The sequence below is a fragment of the Lepidochelys olivacea genome, assembly GCF_965140295.1.
Source record: "Lepidochelys olivacea isolate rLepOli2 genome assembly, chromosome: 1".
In the NCBI taxonomy this organism is placed as follows: Eukaryota; Metazoa; Chordata; order Testudines; family Cheloniidae; genus Lepidochelys; species Lepidochelys olivacea.
The window spans coordinates 206,589,519-206,609,845 of record NC_140411.1 but is presented as its reverse complement, the minus strand read 5'-3'; the positions used below and the strand labels follow the sequence as shown (position 1 = coordinate 206,609,845).

Genomic DNA, 20,327 nt, shown 5'->3' with positions numbered 1-20,327 from the left:
TGCCGCCGACTGGATAATTTCAGGGACGCGATCAGGCTACGGGGCGCCACGCTTCTTTGCATGCTTTAGCGGGCACCGTGACAGCCTCTGGGATTGTGGCCCCTGGGGGAGGCTGGCCCCGGGGGAGCGCAGGCCCGCACCGCAGGCAGCCAGAAGCAACCCTGCCACGGAGCCCGTTCAGACGGTGCCGGGGGGGGGGGGGCTGTGGGGCGGGACAGGGGCCTTGACACCTTCCCGGGGCTACGGGCGGGGTTAACCCCCCCTCCGTCCCACAGAGCGGCGGGGGGTGGGAGGGGCCCAGCCCGGCCCCGCGCGCGGGGCAGAGGATGGCGGGGGTGGCGCGTGCGGAACGGGGGTTCCAGCCCCACGAGGCAAGGGCGGGGGAAGGGAGCGCAGAGGGGGGCCCCCCCCCGGTGTGGTTGGGGGGGAGGGGTCGCTCTATCCCTCCGCCGGGGTCTCGGTGGTGGGAGGCGGCCGCTCTGCCGTCGTCTCTATGGTCGGCGGCACGGGATGCGGGCTGGTACTGGCACCGCGGCGGAGGCAGGTGAGGAGCGGCCCGGTCCGCGCCCCCCTCCCCCGCCCCCGGGGGATCTGAGGCGGTAGCCGGGGGCGGGGGGACGGTCACAGTCCCGGAGCTTCCCAGAACCGGCCCGGCTGGGGACTGGGCCCGTCACGGGTCACCGCCCCGTGGCCCGGCTCCAAGGAGCGACCTGCCCTTCCCGCGAGCGAAACAACGGGGCCCAGGGCAGAAAGCGGGGCGGGGGGGGCAGTAATACCGGCCCCCTCTCGGCAATACCGCTCCCGCCCCATGCCGCCCTTGCACGGGCCAAGCACGTAAAAGCTCCCGGAGCCGGGGCCGAAGCTCCAGCGCGAGGCCCGTTGCCGGCCGGCCGCGCTCCCCTCGCGCGAGCGGCTGCGGTAACGAGCCCGCGCCGCGCTGTGCGCGCTGGCAGCTGCGGCGTGCCTGCGAAGCCCTGTTTGCGTCGCTCTGGATTTCTAGCGTGCAAATGGAGAGGCGCCTCTCTGGGCACCTGCTTTGGAGTTGTGAAGTAGTTTGGGGCTTAGCGCCACCCCCCGGGGTGTGTGTGCGTGCGTGCGTGTGTACTGGGATCAGCCCCAGCTGTGAATTTGCGGTGGCTTTGCATTGCGGTGTCTCATCAGGAGTTTGGGGTGTGAAGTGAGTGGGCTGTCAGTCTGACTTCAGAAAAGCGACGGGGTGTGTATTTAGAGGAAGCTGTCGCCTCAGATTTGGTGCAGAGTTTAGACTCTCTGAAAACTAAGTTCCTTCAAAACCCAAGAATAGTATAAATCAGTGATGCTCAGACCTCAGTGGTTCAGAAGCCAAATTAGCCATCAACATTACACTATGGCTCTTTTGGGTGACTTCATTGTTTCATTTACTGTAGTATTATTCATATTTAAACACAAGGGAAATCTTTATATATAAAATTATTCTCACAGTATATAAGTTAGTAACTGAGTGCAAGCTGATAATATAATTGGTTAACAACATAATAAAAGCGTCTTGGCTGGTTAATAATTAAATCACATAGTGTTTTAATATCATGTTCTGCAGAGAGCGCCAGGAGACACATTAAAGAGCCATTTGTGGCTTGTGAGCCGTAGTCTGAATATCACTGGTATAAATGTTTCTATGAATTAAAGAAAGAATTCCCATGGAGACAAATAAGCAATCCACTGCAATATATGTGTAAGGACAACTCATATATAGTGCAGCAATGGGAAAAGGAAATCAACTATAAACAAAAGAGAAATGGTCTTCACTGATATTTCCTTGTCTTGGGAGAAATGCAAAAAGTAAAGCAACAACATAACAATGACAAGTAAATGTACCCTTTAAAATTATTCTACTATGAAGTTATTGGCAAAATAGGAGGGAAATTTGCTTACTAATGATTAACATTTGAATGGTTAGCATATTCAAAGCACTTTACTAGCATTAGCCCTTATACTGTGGTTGGGTAAGTCTAAGTCAGGGATTGGCAACCTTTAGCCTGCAGTCCACCAAGGTAAGCCCCCTGGTGGGCTGGGCCGGGCCGATTTGTTTACCTGCCGCGTCCACAGGTTCAGTTGATTGCAGCTCTCACTGGCCGCGGTTCGCCACTCCAGGCCAATGGGGGCGAACCGCCGCCAGTGGGAGCTGCGATCGGCTGAACCTGCGGACATGGAAGTGTTATTTACCCCTTCGTATAACATAATTTCATTGGGTGAGCCCTGTTCCTTAATAGGCAGCAGGTTTAAAACAAAGAAAAGGAAGTACTTCAGACAAAACACAGTCAGCCAGGGGATTTTGTGAAGGCCAGGGGTGTAACTGGGTTAAAAAAAGAATTAGATAAATTCATGGAGGATAGTTCCATTGATTGCTATTAGCCACAATGGTCAGGGACACAATCCCATTCTCTGGGTGTCCCTAAGCCTCTGACTGCCAGATGCTGGGACTGAGTGAAAGGGGTTGGATCACTCAGTAAATGCCCTGTTCTGTTCATTCCTTCTGACGCATCTGGCACTGACCACTGTTAAAAGACAGGATACTTGGCTAGATGGACCCTTGGTGTGACCCATATTAGGAGCATTCTTATGGGTTGCTGACTGGGGAAATGCCTTGAGAGCCTTGCCTGCCCAGGCCCTTTCAGAAAGAAGAAGGATTGGTACTTTTCCCTTCTCTGTTTTTCTCTTTGGTTTCCTGAAGGCTTAGGACTGACTTTCGAGGGCTATGGAAGCATATAGACTGTTTGGACTACTTTAGCTTCCCCAGTAAGGGGGCCAGACGTCCTGAATAGCACCGTGGGAGGGCTCTGACCTAGAATCTGAGGCTGTAGCAGTATCCACCCTCTCCCCAAGGAAGATGCTAGAGAGGTATAGCCTATTATAGTGACCTATGGGGAAAGGTTAAAAAAACTGGTCTTGTTTAGTCTTGAGAAAAGAAGATTGAGGGGTGACCTGCTAAGTCTTCAAATATTAAGAGCTGTTATAAAGAAGACGATAATCAGTTGTTCTCCATGTCTGTGGAAGGTAGGACAAGAATTAATGGGCTTAATCTGTAGTAAGGGAGATTTAGGTTAGACATTAGGAAAATTGTTTTAACGCTAGGGGTAGTTAAGCTCTTTACTAGGTTTCCAAGGGAGGTTGTGGAATCTACATCACTGGAGGTTTTTAAAGACATGTTGGAGAAATACCTGCCAGGGACAGTCTAGGGGTATGTCTACACTACGAAATTAGGTCGAATTTATAGAAGTCGGTTTTTTTGAAATCGGTTTTATATATTCGAGTGTGTGTGTCCCCACAGAAAATGCTCTAAAGTGCATTAAGTGCATTAACTCGGCGGAGCGCTTCCACAGTACCGAGGCAAGCGTCGACTTCTGGAGCATTGCACTGTGGGTAGCTATCCCACAGTTCCCGCAGTCTCCGCTGCCCATTGGAATTCTGGGTTGATATCCCAATGCCTGATGCGGCAAAAAACATTGTCGCAGGTGGTTCTGGGTACATGTCGTCAGGACCCCGTTCCCACCCTCCCTCCCCCCCTGAAAGCAAGGGCAGACAATCATTTTGCGCCTTTTTTGTCTGCTGCCAGCCAAAGATGTAAAGGATCGATGGAGTGAGTCAGAACAAGACATAGACCAGATTTGTTTTGGACTCATTTTCCTCCTCCCCTGTCTAGATCACACTGCAGTCAGTCACAGAGAAGGCGCAGCGAGGTTAATCTAGCCATGTTTCAATCAGAGGCCAGGCTAACCTCCTTGTTCCAATAAGAACGATAACTTTGGTGCACCATTTCTTATTGGAACCCTCCGTGCAGTCCTGCCTGAAATACTCCTTGATGTACAGGCACACCCTTTGTTGATTTTAGCTCCCTGAAGCCAACCCTGTAAGCCGTGTCGTCAGTCGCCCCTCCCTCTGTCAGAGCAACGGCAGACAATCGTTCCGCGCCTTCTTTCTGTGCGGACGCCATACCAAGGCAAGCATGGAGGCCACTGAGCTCATTTTGGCAATTAGGAGCACATTAAACACCACACGCATTATCCAGCAATATATGCAGCACCAGAACATGGCAACGCGATACCGGGCGAGGAGGCGACGTCAGCGCGGTCACGTGAGTGATCAGGACATGGACACAGATTTCTCTGAAAGCATGGGCCCTGCCAATGCATGCATCATGGTGCTAATGGGGCAGGTTCATGCTGTGGAACGCCGATTCTGGGCTCGGGAAACAAGCACAGACTGGTGGGACCGCATAGTGTTGCAGGTCTGGGACGATTCCCAGTGGCTGCGAAACTTTCGCATGCGTAAGGGCACTTTCATGGAACTTTGTGACTTGCTTTCCCCTGCCCTGAAGCGCATGAATACCAGGATGAGAGCAGCCCTCACAGTTGAGAAGCGAGTGGCGATAGCCCTGTGGAAGCTTGCAACGCCAGACAGCTACCGGTCAGTTGGGAATCAATTTGGAGTGGGCAAATCTACTGTGGGGGCTGCTGTGATGCAAGTAGCTCATGCAATCAAAGATCTGCTGATATCAAGGGTAGTGACCCTGGGAAATGTGCAGGTCATAGTGGATGGCTTTGCTGCAATGGGATTCCCTAACTGTGGTGGGGCTATAGACGGAACCCATATCCCTATCTTGGCACCAGAGCACCAAGCCGGCGAGTACATAAACCGCAAGGGGTACTTTTCGATAGTGCTGCAAGCTCTGGTGGATCACAAGGGACGTTTCACCAACATCAACGTGGGATGGCCGGGAAAGGTGCATGACGCTCGCATCTTCAGGAACTCTGGTCTGTTTCAAAAGCTGCAGGAAGGGACTTTCTTCCCAGACCAGAAAATAACTGTTGGGGATGTTGAAATGCCTATATGTATCCTTGGGGACCCAGCCTACCCCTTAATGCCATGGCTCATGAAGCCGTACACAGGCAGCCTGGACAGTGGTCAGGAGCTGTTCAACTACAGGCTGAGCAAGTGCAGAATGGTGGTAGAATGTGCATTTGGACGTTTAAAGGCGCGCTGGCGCAGTTTACTGACTCGCTTAGACCTCAGCGAAACCAATATTCCCACTGTTATTACTGCTTGCTGTGTGCTCCACAATATCTGTGAGAGTAAGAGGGAGACGTTTATGGCGGGGTGGGAGATTGAGGCAAATCGCCTGGCTGCTGGTTACGCGCAGCCAGACACCAGGGCGGTTAGAAGAGCTCAGGAGGGCGCGGCACGCATCAGAGAAGCTTTGAAAACCAGTTTCATGACTGGCCAGGCTACAGTGTGAAAGTTCTGTTTGTTTCTCCCTGATGAAACCCCCCGCCCCTTGGTTCACTCTACTTCCCTGTAAGCTAACCACCCTCCCCTCCTCCCTTTAATCACCGCTTGCAGAGGCAATAAAGTCATTGCTGCTTCACAGTCATGCATTCGTTATTCATTCATCACACAAATAGGGGGATGACTACCAAGGTATCCCAGGAGGGGTGGTGGAGGAGGGAAGGAAAATGCCACACAGCACATTAAGCACAGCACTTTAAAAGTTTACAACTTTAAAATTTATTGAATGACAGCCTTCTTTTTTTTGGGCAATCCTCTGTTGTGGAGTCGCTGGTTGGCCGGAGGCCCCCCCACCGCGTTCTTGGGCGTCTGGGTGTGGAGGCTATGGAACTTGGGGAGGAGGGCGGTTGGTTACAGAGGGGCAGCAGTGGCAATCTGTGCTCCAGCTGCCTTTGCTGCAGCTCAACCATACACTGGAGCATTCTGGTTTGGTCCTGCAGCAGCCTCAGCATTGAATCCTGCCTTCTCTCATCACGCTGCTGCGACATTTGAGCTTCAGCCCTGTCTTCTGCCCGCCACTTACTCTCTTCAGCTCTCCACCTCTCCTCCCGGTCATTTTGTGCTTTCCTGCACTCTGACATTATTTGCCTCCACGCATTCGTCTGTGCTCTGTCAGTGTGGGAGGACAGCATTAGCTCGGAGAACATTTCATCTCGAGTGCGTTTTTTTTTCTTTCTAAGCTTCACTAGCCTCTGGGAAGGAGAAGATCCTGTGATCATTGAAACACATCCAGCTGGTGGAGAAAAAAAAAGGGACAGCGGTATTTAAAAAGACACATTTTATAAAACAGTGGCTACACTCTTTCAGGGTAAACCTTGCTGTTAACATTACATACATAGCACATGTGCTTTCGTTACAAGGTCGCATTTTGCCTCCTCCCACCGCGTGACTACCCCCTCAACCCTCCCCCCTCCCCGTGGCTAACAGCGGGGAACATTTCTGTTCAGCCACAGGCAAACAGCCCAGCAGGAATGTGTCCCTGAAGAAAAGCACCCTATTTCAACCAGGTGACCATGAATTATATCTCACTCTCCTGAGGATAACACAGAGAGAGAAAGAACGGATTTTGGTTGAATGCCAGCAAACATACACTGCAATGCTTTGTTCTACAGTGATTCTTGAGTATGTGTTACTGGCCTGGAGTGATAAAAGTGTCCTACCATGAAGGACGAAATAAGGCTGCCCTCCCCAGAAACCTTTTGCAAAGGCTTTAGGACTACATCTAGGAGAACCGCAAATGCCAGGGCAAAGTAATCCTTTCACATGCTTGCTTTTAAACCATGTATAGCATTTTGAAAGGTACACTCACCAGAGGTCCCTTCTCCGCCTGCTGGGTCCAGGAGGCAGCCTTGGGTGGGTTCGGGGGGTACTGGCTCCAGGTCCAGGGTGAGAAACAGTTCCTGGCTGTCGGGAAAACCGGTTTCTCCGCTTGCTTGCTGTGAGCCATCTACAACCTCCTCCTCCTCCTCATCTTCTTCGTCCCCAAAACCTGCTTCCGTATTGCCTCCGTCTCCATTGAAGGAGTCAAACAACACGGCTGGGGTAGTGGTGGCTGAACCCCCTAAAATGGCATGCAGCTCATCATAGAAGCGGCATGTTTGGGGCTCTGACCCAGAGCGGCTGTTCGCCTCTCTGGTTTTCTGGTAGGCTTGCCTCAGCTCCTTCAGTTTCACGCGGCACTGCTTCGGGTCCCTGTTATGGCCTCTGTCCTTCATGCCCTGGGAGATTTTCACAAAGGTTTTGGCATTTCGAAAACTGGAACGGAGTTCTGATAGCACGGATTCCTCTCCCCAAACAGCGATCAGATCCCGTACCTCCCGTTCGGTCCATGCTGGAGCTCTTTTGCGATTCTGGGACTCCATCATGGTCACCTCTGCTGATGAGCTCTGCATGGTCACCTGCAGCTTGCCACGCTGGCCAAACAGGAAATGAGATTCAAAAGTTCGCGGTTCTTTTCCTGTCTACCTGGCCAGTGCATCTGAGTTGAGAGTGCTGTCCAGAGCGGTCAGAATGGAGCACTCTTGGATAGCTCCCGGAGGCCAATAACATCGAATTGTGTCCACAGTACCCCAAATTCGAGCTGGGAACGTCGATTTAAGCGCTAATCCACTTGTCAGGGGTGGAGTAAGGAAATCGATTTTAAGAGCCCTTTAAGTCGAATTAAAGGGCTTCACTGTGTGGACGGGTGCAGGTTTAAATCGATTTAACGCTGCTAAATTCGACCTAAAGTCCTAGTGTAGACCAGGGCTAGGTTAACTTGATCCTTCCTCAGCACAAGGGGATGGGGGATGGACTAGATAATCTCTTAGGGTTGGAAGGGACCTTATCTTTCTATGATAAGAAGAAAAACCACCTGCACATCTACCAATGTGATATATGCCATCATGTGCCAGCAGTGCCCCTCTGCCATGTACATTGGTCAAACTGGACAGTCTCTACGTAAAAGAATAAATGGACACAAATCAGATGTCAAGAATTATAACATTCAAAAACCAGTTGGAGAGCACTTCAATCTCTTTGGTCACTCGATTACAGACCTAAAAGTTGCAATTCTTCAACAAAAAAACTTCAAAACCAGACTCCAACGAGAGATTGCTGAATTGGAATTAATTTGCAAACCGGATACAATTAACTTAGGCTTGAATAGAGACTGGGAGTGGAAGTGTCATTACACTATTTCCCCATGTTTATTCCCCCTGACCCTCCACTGTTCCTCAGACATTCTTGTCAACTGCTGGAAATGGCCTACCTTGATTATCACTACAAAAGGTTCCCCCCCTCCCACTCTCCTGCTGGTAACAGCTCACCTTAAGTGATCACTCTTGTTACAGTGTGTATGGTAACACCCATTTTTTCATGTTCTGTGTGTATATAAATCTCCCCACTGTATTTTCCACTGAATTTATCCGATGAAGTGAGCTGAAGTTCATGAAAGCTTATGCTCAAATAAATTGGTTAGTCTCTAAGGTGCCACAAGTACTCCTTTTCTTTTTGCGAATACAGACTAGCACGGCTGCTACTCTGAAACCTCACAATATAAATGTCAGAGATCCAGGAAATGTACAGTTAAGGTGGTGATTCTCACAAAACACAGCCACACAACCTTGACTTTGACATCTTTGATGTCTGCCTGAGGTGTCTCTTAGGGATGTCCCAGTACATTACTCCTTCCTAAGGGTATGTCTACACTACGAAATTAGGTTGAATTTATAGAAGTCAAATTTTTAGAAAGTGATTTTATATAGTCGATTGTGTATGTCCCCACCTAAAACCATTAAGACCATTAAGTCGGCGGAGTGCATCCACAGTACCAAGGCTAGCGTTGACTTCTGGAGTGTTGCACTGTGGGTAGCTATCCCACAGTTCCCGCAGTCTCCTCCGCCCATTGGAATTCTGGGTTGAGATCCCAATGCCTGATGGGGCAAAAAACATTGTCGTGGGAGGTTCTGGGTATATGTCGTCAGGCCCCCATTCCCTTCCTCCCTCTATGAAAGCAATGGCAGACAATCGTTTTGCGCCTTTTTTCATGGGTTACCCGTGCAGATGCCATACCTCAGCAAGCATAGAGCACGCTCAGCTCACTGTCACTGTACATCTCCTGGGTGCTGGCAGACATGGGACTGCATTGCTACACAGCAGCAGCTCATTGCTTTGTGGCAGCAGATAGTGCAGTATGACTGGTAGCCATCCTTGTTATCTCCTGGGTGCCCTGGCCGGCCTTGGTCAGATTGGTCGGGGCGCCTGGGCAGACATGGGTGTTCCTGGCAGATCTCGGTGAGGTCTGTCGGGGGTGCCTGCACATAAATGGGAGTGACTCAGGTCATTCTCTTCTTTAAGTTTTGTCTAATGAAGATTCAGTCCTGCGTGGAATATTGGCAGAGGGATAGCTCTCCCATCCAACAGCACTGTCTGCTGCCAGTCTACCCCTCCCTCCCTCCGTGAAAGCAACGGCCAACAATCATTTCATGCCTTTTTCCGTGCGGATGCCATATTGCTGTCAGCATCGTCATCCACCCGCCGCTTCTGCTGCCACTTTGCTCTCTTGCTCACACCATACCACAGCAAGCATGGAGCTCGCTCAGATCACCGCAGCAGTTGTGACTGCTCTAAACACCACGCGCATTATCATGCGGTATATGCAGAACCAGAACCTGCAAAAGCTGGCGAGGAGGCGAAGGCAGCGCGGTAAGGAGAGTGATAAGGACATGGACACTGACTTCTCTCAAAGTACGATACCCAATGGCTACGAAATTTTGTATGCGTAAGGGCAGTTTCATGGAACTTTGTGACTTGCTTTCCCCTGCCCTGAAGCGCTAGAATACCAAGATGAGAGCAGCCCTCACAGTTCACAAGCGAGTGGCGATAGCCCTCTGGAAGCTTGCAACGCCAGACAGCTACCGGTCAGTCGGGAATCAATTTGGAGTGGGCAGATCTACTGTGGGGGCTGCTGTGATGCAAGTAGCCAACGCAATCACTGACCTGCTGCTATCAAGGGTAGTGACTCCGGGAAATGTGCAGGTCATAGTGGATGGCTTTGCTGCAGTGGGATTCCCTAACGGTGGTGGGGCCATAGACGGAGCGCATATCCCTGTCTTGGGACCGGAGCACCAAGACAGCCAGTACATAAACTGAAAGGGGTACTTTTCAGTGCTGCTGCAAGCACTGGTGGATCACAAGGGACGTTTCACCAACATCAACGTGGGATGACTGGGAAAGGTACATGATGTTCGCATCTTTAGGAACTCTGGTCTGTGGGAACGGCTGCAGCAAGGGACTTACTTTCCAGACCAGAAAATAACCGTTGGGGATGTTGAAATGCCTATATGTATCCTTGGGGACCCAGCCTACCCTTAATGACATGGCTCATGAAGCCATACACAGACAACCTGGACAGTAGTCAGGAGCAGTTCAACTATAGGCTAAGCAAGTGCAGAATGGTGGTAGACTGTGCATTTGGACGTTTAAAAGCGCACTGGAGCAGTTTACTGACTCGGTTAGACCTCAGCGAAACCAATATTCCCATTATTATTACTGCTTGCTGTGTGCTCCACAGTACCTGTGAGAGTAAGGGAGAGACATTTATGGCAGGGTGGGAAGTTGAGGCAAATCGTCAGGCCACTGATTACACGCAGCCAGACACCAGGGCGGTTAGAAGAGTACAGCAGGGCACACCGCGCATCAGAGAAGCTTTGAAAACCAGTTTCATGGCTGACTGGGCTACAGTATGAAAGTTCTGTTTGTTTCTTGATGAAAACCCGCCCCCTTGGTTGACTCTACTTCCCTGTAAGCCAACCGCCCTCCCCTCCCCCCTTTGATCACCGCTTGCAGAGGCAATAAAGTCATTGTTGTTTCAAAATCATGCATTCTTTATTAATTCGTCACACAAATGGGGGGATAACTGCCAAGGTAGCCCGGGAGGGGTGGGGGATGAGGGAAGCACCGGGATGAGGGGTGGTGGAGGAGGGGAGGACGGAAGGACAAGGCCACACTGCACTTCAAAACTTATTGAATGCCAGCTTTCTGTTGCTTGGGCAGTCCTCTGGAGTGGAATGGTTGGGTGCCCGGAGGTCCCCCCCCACCGTGTTCTTGGCGTCTGGGTGAGGAGTCTATGGAACTTGGGGAGGAGGGCGGTTGGTTACACAGGGGCTGCAGAGGCGGTCTGTGCTCCTGCTGCCTTTCCTGCAGCTCAGCCATACGCCGGAGCATGTCAGTTTGATCCTCCAGTAGCCTTAGCATTGCTAGCATTGCATCCTGCCTCCTCTCATCACGCTGACGCCACCTCTCCTCGCGCTCGTCCCTCCTGTCCTCACGTTCGTTTTGTGCTTTCCTGGACTCTGCCATTGTCTGCCTCCATGCATTCTGCTGGGCTCTTTCAGCATGGGAGATCTGCATGAGCTCAGAGAACATTTCATCATGAGTGCGTTTTTGTTTGTTTGGGGTTTTTTTTGGTTTTTTTTTTTTGGCTTCTAATCTTTGATAGCCTCTGGGACAGAGATGATAGGGGGAGCGTTGAAACATTTGCAGCTGCGGGAGCGAAAAAAGGGAGATTAGTCTTTAAAAAGAGATATTTTAGAGAACAATGGGTAGACTCTTTCATGGTGAACCAAGCTGTTAGCATTACATAGCACGTGTGGTTTCTTTACAAGGTCACATTTTGCCTCTTATATTGAGGGCCTGCCAGTATGGTGTGAGAGATCACACATGCAGGGCCGGCGGGCAACAGAATTCGGCTTGCAGGCAGACATGGTAAGCCACAGTCTTTTGGCTTCTTTAACCTTCCTAACATGTGGGAATGGTTTCAAACAGCAGCACCCTCATTTCACATACCAAGCACCCGTTGGGTTGGCCCTTTAAAATGGGTTGGCCATTTAAAAGGAGGGGTTGCAGTTTTCAGGTTAACGTGCAGCACAAACCCAACTAACCGCCCCCCCCACACACACCCAATTCTCTGGGATGATCGCTTCACCCCTCCCCCCACCACGTGGATAACAGCGGGGATGATTTCTGTTCAGCCACAGTTAAACAGCCCAGCAGGAATGGCCACCTCTGAATGTCCCCTTAATAAAATTCCCGTATTTCAACCAGGTAACCATGAATGGTATCACTCTCCTGAGGATAACACAGAGAGATAAAGAACGGATGTTGCTTGAATGGCACCAAACACCGGGACCACACGCTGCCATGCTTTCTTATGCAATGATTCCAGACTACGTGCTACCGGCCAGGCGTGGTAAAGTGTCCTACCCTGGAGGACGCAATAAGGCTGCCCTCTCCAGAAACCTTTTGCAACGGTTTTGGGAGGACCTCCAGGAGAGCTTCATTGGGATGTCCCTGGAGGATTTCCGCTCCATCCCCAGATACGTTAACAGACCTTTCCAGTAGCTGTACTGGCCGCAAATGCATCCCAAGTCTTCAGGGCAAATTAATCATTAAACACGCTTGCTTTTAAACCGTGTATTATATTTACAAAGGTACACTCCCAGAGGTGCCTTCTCCGCCGTCAAGGTCTGGGAGCCCGGGTTGGGAGGGTATTGGCTCCAGGGTGATAAAGAGTTCCTGGCTGTCAGGGAGAACAGTTTCTCCACTTGCCTGGTGTGCGCTATCTTCAACCTCCCCCTCCTCATCATCTTCTTTGCCCCAAAATCCTCATCGCTGTTGCGTGAGACTCTGTTGCAGGAGTCCACGTACAGATGTGGGGTAGGTGTTGGGGCACCCCCTACAATTGAATGCAGCTCATCATAGAAGTGACATGTCTGGGACTCTGACCCCGAGCGGGCGTTTGCCTCTGTGGTTTTTTTGTAGGCTTGCCTGAGCTCCTTAAGTTTCATGGGGCACTGCTGCGGGTCCCTGTAAGAGCCTCTGTCCTTCATGCCCTTGGAGATTTTTTCAAATATTTTGGCATTTTGTGTTTTGAAATGGAGTTCTGATAGCACAGATTCATCTCCTCATACAGCGATCAGATCCATTACCTCCCGTTCGGTCCAGGGTGGAGCTCTTTTGCGATTCTGGGACTCCATGGTCACCTGTGCTGAAGAGCTCTGCATGGTCACCTCTGCTGATGAGCTCACCACACTGGCCAAACAGGAAATGAAATTCAAAAGTTCGCGGGGCTTTTCCAGTCTGCCTGGCCGGTGCATCTCAGTTGAGAGCACTGTCCAGAGCGGTCACAATGGAGCACTCTGGGATAGCTCCCGGAGGCCAATACAATCAAATTGCGTCCACACTACCCTAAATTCGACCCAGCGAGGTTGATTTCAGTGCTAATCCACTCGTTGGGGAGGAGTACAGAAACCGGTTTTAAGAGCCCTTAAAGTTGGAAAAAATGGCTTCGTAGTATGGACGGGTGCAGGGCTAAACCGATCTAACGCTGCTAAATCTGACCTAAAGTCGTAGTGTAGACCAGGGCTAAGTGTTTGTTTAGTGTGCTCTCTTCCAACCAGAAACAAGTATGCTTTTGATCAGTGGTGGTGCCCAGAGCATGTTAGCGTGTATGAATAGGATAGCTGATTTGGAGTTAGGATAGGCACAGATAAAATGGCAGGTATTTTTAGAGATGAGTAAGGTCCTGGGGTCCCAGTTTCATTTGGTGTTCCTACAGGGCAAAGTTAAAGTTGTGTGGAGACTCTTGTCTTGCTTTGTTTTCCATGCTGCTCCTTATACATCAAATATCTTCTCAATCTTGGAGCGACAAACCTTTCCTCATTGAAATCCCTCTTAAATCCCTTCCTCCATGATGCTCACAAAAACTGAGATTTTAAAAATACATAAGACTTCCAAATTGTTTCTCAGTGCATCTTCTGTCGACCTTCTAGTTTATAAACTCATTGTGGTAGGGATTGCTGTTATTTCATTTTCTTGTATGCTGAACACAAAGAGACTTAGATAACAAATAATGATAATGAGGAGTGCAACCTGCACAACTGTTTATACTCTGGACACAAATAGGATTTTTCACTACCTGTGAATTTCTAGCCACGCCCCATAAATGCACATTGGTCTTTTTCTTTCCTTTAAATCATAAATTCCCCCTCTAAGGAATTCCGGTTGTGTTCTACACACTGACTTAAACCAAGTCAATCTGCTGTTGCCTGGAAATGTGTTGCCTATTGTCATCTTTATAAAATACTGTCAGTTCAACAGAAACCTGAGCCACCTTTTGCCATGTCCAGCCCTACCTAGCACCTCTATCATCCTGCTGCAGGAAGGTCACAAGTGCTACCATTAAACTAAAATTTAAGAAAAATAGTCAGAGGAGTGCAGAAGGTCATTGGAGCTAGAGCAGACTGTGACTGCTTCTTCCTGAAACTGACAGATGAGTGTCTGTTAGCAGCCAGTTCCTAGGCTTGGTGAGTGGTGATTGAGTAGCTGTGTTACTTACACTCTGCAGACTACTATAGGCACAGTAATTCTAGAACCATGGCTGGAAGTTTTCTATGTCAACCTAATTATGTCAGTGTCTACACTACAGCCTTTCTCCCACCTACCTAAGTTCCCTACTACACGGACATATTAACTTCACCTCCACTAGAGGCATAAAGCTTATGTCAGTATAGTTAGGGCCATGCCATGTCTGTGTAGGCACTGCATCCCTTACATCTATTTTGTCAGTTTCACAGCAGGACCCATGAAATTCACAAGAAAACCCCTGCTTCCCTGGAGAGCTAGGTGGCTGCAGACCCTGCTCCACCCGTTCTGTCAATTTCAGGGCTCCCTGATGCATGAAATTGACAAGGTTGCCTGGCTCCCAGTGGGTGGGAGAAGAGAAACCCTGGGTGGCTTCCGCCTGCTCTCAGCATGGAATGGGGAACAGAGGCAGCCTGTTCGGAGCCTGTGGGGCAGCCAGGCTCCTGGTAGGTAGCGGCCAGCGGAGCTGAGACCAGCTCTCCACTCCCCACACTATCCCTGGCACCTCCTTATTCACCACTGTCATATACAGGCAGTCCTCAGACTTAGGACACAATTGGTTCCTGAAAATTGCATCGTAAGTTGAAACATCGTAACTCTGAACCGCAATCCACTCCATTGCGGGACCGAGCACCATAAAGTTGAAACCAATGTCGTAAGTCGAATCAGCGTGTCAATTCAGAAACGTCATAAGTGCTGTTTGTCGAACGTCATAAAGTCGAGGACTGCCTGTAATTAGGATATGTTTTGCACAAACTATGCCTTGTGAAGTATCATTCTAAAAGTCTTGATCTGCTAGACATTAATATCTCACTGGATTGTATGTGCTATTGTCGTATGTGAAGTTATGAAGTTTGGCTACATATGTGTTACTGAAACATGTTGTGAAGTTGAAAATACCCACAAGTAGCCTTTCAGGTGCAACAGTAAAAAGGCCAAACAATGTTAATGGCTTATTGAAGAAATGCACACAAGCACAAGGATTACCCCAGGAACTATGTACAATAGAAACCTCTCAGAGATAGCACTACACAATGGGAACTGTTTGACCCAGGTCACAGCAAAAGAGCTTTCCAGCAAGTGGGAAGAAGATACAAAAGGGGGAAATGACATCATGATGGTACCTCACTCTCCCTACAACACCACACCTGGAAACACCTGAGGAACAAAGACTGAACTAGGGGAAGTGATGGTCCCAGGCTAAAGGGATTTCTAGCCTGTGTAGGAAAACCCACGCTGCAAAGCAAAGGCAGCTTATGCCTTAAGACTGTGCCAGTCTATTTATCATTCAGGGTGAGAATTTGCTAATTCATATCCTACCTATCTAGTATGTTAAGCTCAGTTTGTGGTTTTGTTTATTTACTAGGTAATCTGCTTTGATCTGTTTGCTATCACTTAAAATTTATCCTTTTGTAGTTAATAAACTTTTATGTTTTAATCCAAACCAGTGTGTGTTTGACTAAGGTGTCTGGGGGAAATCTCAGCTTGGTTACAAGTGTGCATGGTCCTCTTCACACTGAGGGAGAGGTGGACCAGGTATTAAACCCATATACTGGCCAGATTTGACCAGGGCAGGATGGTACTGCTCCGAGGTCCTAGGCTGGGAGGCTGGTTGTTAGAGAGCCAGCATGTAACTGCAGCTGGGTGTGTCCCTTCCTGTGTGAATGCTGGCGAAAGAGCAGGCTTGGAGGGCTTTGCAGCTTGTCACAGCAGCACAGTGTGAGAAGACGCCCAGGCTGGTGGGTCGGAGGGCTCAGTGGTACCCCAGTTCCAGGTGGCATCCCAGGGGCAACCTGTCACACCCACCACCTACACTACTTCAAATTCTGGATTCAGTGCACAGCTTGTGTAACCACATTGTGCATTAGCAAGGTTCAAACATGTTGGAATGTTTCCCCTCAGCTACCTGACCATAGAAGCAGATGCTACCACAGCTAGAACTCCCACCTCTTAGGCTCATTGGATCAGATAGGAGGCAGGCTTCCAACTCCACCTTGTGGTCTCCTGGTAGGGAGGTGAGCGAGAGGGCATGATCACCTGTGCTTGATGCCTATGGAAACTTCCACTTACCAGCTCCTTACAGAGATGTAGAGGTTCTTATCTCTGATTATGGAGTGGCTGGGCGATTTTTTTTCACAGCCTACAAACCAAATGTTGCTGTTTTCAGTCTTGTTTAGGACTCTTCGTTCTTACCCTATACTCAGAGCAGGATTTTCCATCCAGTTGTACAATTATCTGACATTTTTATCTTTAAAACTGAAAGGGGAAAAAAAGCCAGATGCTTAATCACCATAATATAGACTTCCCTGTTAGTGATCAAAGAACTCCGGTGGGTAGATGCTCATTCCTCTTTGTACTTTTTGTAGGAGTCAGGAATTTGCTTTGTCATCCTTTGTCAAACATTTTCCACCCTTTGTTCTGTAGTGTGCTGCTTGGCTGCTGCCCTCCAACCCAAAGAGAGCTGCATTTCAATAGAATTGCATTAATACAGTTTGTGGCATGTGTTGGGATAAAAGGCATTGCATAAATGTAAATTTATCTCTAAAGTTTTAGGTAGCATTATTTCTAATACTTTTCCCTCTTATAAAAATAGTCTTCTTAGGATATCAAAGTGCTTCACAACTATGAACAAAGTCTCTCAATCCCCCTCTGTATTAAGTAAATGTTATTAACCCCTGTGATGGGGTTCTAGTGGACCAGCTATGGTAACTCAGTTAGGGTGAACTGCAAGAATGGGGCAGACAATCTTCATAAAGCTGGTGGATATTCCAATACCCAGATTTACCAAGCCAGCATAAAACAGCTTCTTTATTACTTCACTGGTTACTCAGAAGTCCAAACAACACAGTTCCCTTAAAATGATCCAGCCTCAGGCCTCAATCCAGGTACTCACATCAAATATGATGAAAATTTCTGTAAATCTTATTTCATCATATAAAAGAAACGGTTCTACCCCAATCCCAAAGGATTGGACACATTACCTCCCAGGTTATTGAATATTCCAGATCTTACCCAAATACACGTTACAGCCAATTCTTATTAACTAAACTAAAATTTATTAAAAAAACATGACATGAATTCAGTTCATTTAGGTGCAGATTCATAGCAGAGATGGTGAGCTTTGTGGTTGCAAAGAGTTCCTTTAGAATTCAATTCATAGGTCATATTTCAATGTCCAAATCTCATATTCAGGGTTTACCAGCAAAAGTGGGACCTCAGTCTTGCGACTCAAACTTCCCCTGACGAAGCCTAACCAGATCTGAGATGACAGAATCAGGACCCAAGGATCTTTTATACAATTGCATGTCTTTTGACAAGTTGGAATTCCTCAGGGAACAAAGGATGACTTTGAAGGAGATCCATAACAGGTACTTAGCTATATGAATTAACATAAGGCCATTCGCTTGTTCCTCCACCATTCACAGTACGTTTCAAAGAGAGATGAATACCGAGATATTCCATGTTTACAATTCATTTAAATGATAGGATCTTCTTTTGATCTCTGAATTATCAGAATACAGCATAGACAGGTAGGGACTGTTGATTACATTGTGGACCCTACTCATACATATGTAAATGCACAAAAAAACATTATCTCCTCACATGTCTTCTGTGGGTTATTTATTTTGCAGGATGTTTAACCCTTTCTAGCCAGGCGTCACACCCCCAATGTGAAACTGGTGTGGCAGAGCGAAAATAGAGCTCCTGGATACACCTTAATGACCTCCCAACATTGATCTGAGCTGTGTTTATATTGAGTTCTTTGTAAGGTGCACCAAATTATTGATGCATGCTTTGGCCCCAGCCAAAAACTTAGTCCATACTTTGTGAAACAATTTAGTGATTCCAGGGTTTGGTCTATGTGTTGACTTAACATAGCCATTCACGTTCTTCAGAGAGCACTTACTCTGGCATTCAGACATGAAGGCTGCGAGGTGTTGTACCTCAGTTTCCCTTTGTGCACAGCAGTTCAAGCTTGTAGTGGTTTTTCTGCCCTGGAATGTTTTAGAAATATGTCTATGCATTAGCTGTGAAGCCTCAGCCTTATTAGGCTTTTTAGCACAAGGTGTGTTGTCATGTAATGAGACAGTATAACCATGAAGGCCTTTACAATATAATGAGTTCTTATGCATCACTCCCAACATCTTCACTGGTTTTTCCAAAAAACTATGCACATTGTACATTTTTCACTTTGTGTGAGATCCTTACAGTGTGTATGATAACACCCATTTTTTCATGTTCTGTGTATATATAAATCTCCTCACTGTATTTTACACTGAATGCATCCAAAGAAGTGAGCTGTAGCTCATGAAAGCTTATGCTCAAATAAATTGGTTAGTCTCTAAGCCCTGGTTTACACTAGGACTTTAGGTCGAATTTAGCAGCATTAAATCGATGTAAACCTGCACCTGTCCACATGATGAAGCCCTTTATTTTGACTTAAAGGGCTCTTAAAATCGATTTCCTTACTCCACCCCTGACAAGTGGATTAGCGCTTAAATCGGCCTTGCCGGCTCAAATTTGGGGTACTGTGGACACAATTCGACGGTATTGGCCTCCGGCAGCTATCCCAGAGTGCTCCATTGTGACCGCTCTGGACAGCACTCTCAACTCAGATGCACCGGCCAGGTAGACAGGAAAAGAACCGTGAACTTTTGAATCTCATTTCCTGTTTGGCCAGTGTGGCAAGCTGCAGGTGACCATGCAGAGCTCATCAGCAGAGGTGACCATGATGGAGTCCCAGAATCGCAAAAGAGCTCCAGCATGGACCGAACGGGAGGTACAGGATCTGATCGCTGTATGGGGAGAGGAATCCGTGCTATCAGAACTCCGTTCCAGTTTTCGAAATGCCAAAACCTTTGTGAAAATCTCCCAGGGCATGAAGGACAGAGGCCATAACAGGGACCCGAAGCAGTGCCGCGTGAAACTGAAGGAGCTGAGGCAAGCCTACCAGAAAACCAGAGAGGCGAACGGCCACTCCGGGTCAGAGCCCCAAACATGCCGCTTCTATGATGAGCTGCATGCCATTTTAGGGGGTTCAGCCACCACTACCCCAGCCATGTTGTTTGACTCCTTCAATGGAGATGGAGGCAATACGGAAGCAGGTTTTGGGGACGAAGAAGATGATGATGATGATGAGGTTGTAGATAGCTCACAGCAAGCAAGCGGAGAAACCGGTTTTCCCGACAGCCAGGAACTGTTTCTCACCCTGGACCTGGAGCCAGTACCCCCCGAACCCACCCAAGGCTGCCTCCTGGACCCGGCAGGCGGAGAAGGGACCTCCGGTGGGTGTACCTTTTAAAATACTATACATGGTTTAAAAGCAAGCATCTGAAAGGATTACTTTGCCCTGGCATTCGCGGCTCTCCTGGATGTACTCCCAAAGCCTTTGCAAAAGGTTTCTGGGGAGGGCAGCCTTATTGCGTCCTTCATGGTAGGACACTTTACCACTCCAGGCCAGTAACACGTACTCGGGAATCATTGTAGAACAAAGCATTGCAGTGTATGTTTGCTGGCGTTCAAACAACATCCGTTCTTTATCTCTCTGTGTTATCCTCAGGAGAGTGAGATATAATTCATGGTCACCTGGTTGAAATAGAGTGCTTTTCTTCAGGGGACACTCAGAGGAGCCCATTCCTGCTGGGCTGTTTGCCTGTGGCTAAACAGAAATGTTCCCCGCTGTTAGCCACAGGGAGGAGGGAGGGTTGAGGGGGTAGCCACGTGGTGGGGGGAGGCAAAATGCGACCTTGTAACGAAAGCACATGTGCTATGTATGTAATGTTAACAGCAAGGTTTACCCTGAAAGAGTGTAGCCACTGTTTTATAAAATGTGTCTTTTTAAATACCGCTGTCCCTTTTTTTTTCTCCACCAGCTGTATGTGTTTCAATGATCACAGGATCTTCTCCTTCCCAGAGGCTAGTAAAGCTTAGAAAGAAAAAAAAAACGCACTTGAAATGTTCTCCGAGCTCATGCTGTCCTCCCACACTGACAGAGCACAGACAAATGCGTGGAGGCAAATAATGTCAGAGTGCAGGAAAGCACAAAGTGACCGGGAGGAGAGGTGGCGGGCTGAAGAGAGTAAGTGGCGGGCTGAAGAGAG

General features: G+C 48.5%; 1 protein-coding gene across 1 annotated transcript in view; it reads left to right on the top strand.

Annotated features, from left to right (window-relative positions):
* The first annotated feature begins 410 nt into the window (after positions 1-410).
* Positions 411-20,327, top strand: part of B4GALT4 (beta-1,4-galactosyltransferase 4) — an 86,909-nt gene continuing 66,992 nt past the window's right edge. Inside the window, exon 1 of the mRNA XM_084617890.1 lies at positions 411-544. The gene's annotated coding sequence lies outside the window, so the exon portion shown is untranslated. The remainder of the gene's footprint in view (positions 545-20,327) is intronic.